Consider the following 1,597-nt stretch of genomic DNA (forward strand, 5'->3'; position numbering starts at 1 on the left):
AACAAAAATGAGATACTGTGGGGTTTAAGGTTTTCTGAAAGATTTTAAGCAAATAATAATGAGTTTGATATTGTTGTTTATCCTCAGGTAATCCAAAATCCTACGCTTACTTCAAAAGTATTCCAGCCGTGACTGTTTCGGGTTCCCCCCCCCCATTAAGTATATTATATCTAAAACTACATTATCTAACGTATCGTATCTTCTTTACGAGCATTTAAGATGGGTAGGGGATAATTTTGTAGGGAAAGGAGTTCAGGGCCGAAAAAATGGATCTGTGTATAACTGCTATTTCATTTTATCGATCTCAAAAGGATACAGAATTCAGGTTTATAAAAGGAATAGAAGAAATGAGATTATGTGATGTTCAGGACTTTTTCAGGAGCCTAAGCGACATAACAGAAGGGGGCTATCGCTACAAAAACCCCCCTAACTTAACATCCCCTCAGACTCCAGAATTCGAAACCGGGTCGCAGACTAGATTCACCGAACCGGAAGCTTGCCCGCCACAACAACAACAACAAAACTAACAACAAAGGAAGAAAAAAAATAAAGTTAAAATAAAGACTTTTACAAACCTGTTTTTTTTTTATATATATATATTATATATATAAGACACGGGTATATATAGATACGAGTATATAACAATATTTAGATAGCCTGAAGTGAATGTATAACAAAGTGTTCTGATAAAGTAGACTTCCTTCGCTTGTAAGATCTCGATATTGAAAACAATGATGATAATAAAGATGATGTTGATAGTGATAATGTTGTTGTTGATAATGATAATGATGATGTCTTTGTTATTGTTACTGTAGTCGTGTAAGAAACCATGAATAATTTTAGAAGTTGTTGGTAATGAATGGGACACTTCCCTCTGTTAAATATCCATGTCTGTGTACATATTTATATGTCTACTGTGAATATATATAAACATATTGTAATTATATATATATATATATATATATATGTATATATTTGTTACTATATATTAATACTAAATAATATCAGTATTCTAGACATTTTTCATAGATATATATATATATACATATATATAAATATAAATATATACGTATATATATAATTTATCTATATTCATACATATATATATACAACATTTATATACACGCGTGAGTATATGCGTGTATAAGTCCAATCTTCTATGCTGCCTTTCAACACGACTAACCGCTATATACACACAACCTAGGACTGACGGGAAAAAGTTGCCGAGTGGCGGCGGCGGTGGAGGCTACCTGGGATGAGAAGAAGGAGGGGGAGAATATAGAATAGGGCTGCAATAACGGAGAGAAAGAGAGAGAGAGAGAGGGGGAAGTAGGGAGGGGCTTAGAAAAAGTAAGAGTAATGTGTGTATAGCAGGGTGGAGGGATATAGTTAGCTTTCCCTTGAAACTCTCTCCGTACATCCAACTGCACCCTCCACCACCCATGAATTTTCCGTTCATCTTCCGAAAATGGTGACGTTGTATGTAGCTGGTGGTAGCGGTGGTGGTGGTGGTGGTGGTGGTGGTGAAGATGACGATGATGACGATGATGCTTGTGATGGTGGTGGGAGGGTCGTCACAGCAGCGACTGTGACTATA

At 35.9% G+C, this 1,597-nt stretch overlaps 1 protein-coding gene across 2 annotated transcripts in view; it reads right to left on the reverse strand.

Moving 5' to 3' along the window:
* Positions 1 to 1,218, reverse strand: part of LOC106868717 (plexin-A1) — a 131,946-nt gene extending 130,728 nt beyond the window's left edge. Inside the window, exon 1 of one of the 2 annotated variants that reach the window (XM_052968251.1) lies at positions 576 to 1,218. The gene's annotated coding sequence lies outside the window, so the exon portion shown is untranslated. The remainder of the gene's footprint in view (positions 1 to 575) is intronic. The other variant, XM_052968253.1, reaches the window with a different exon arrangement.
* Positions 1,219 to 1,597: the final 379 nt, after the last annotated feature.

Source organism: Octopus bimaculoides, chromosome 5, assembly GCF_001194135.2.
Source record: "Octopus bimaculoides isolate UCB-OBI-ISO-001 chromosome 5, ASM119413v2, whole genome shotgun sequence".
NCBI lineage: Eukaryota > Metazoa > Mollusca > Cephalopoda > Octopoda > Octopodidae > Octopus > Octopus bimaculoides.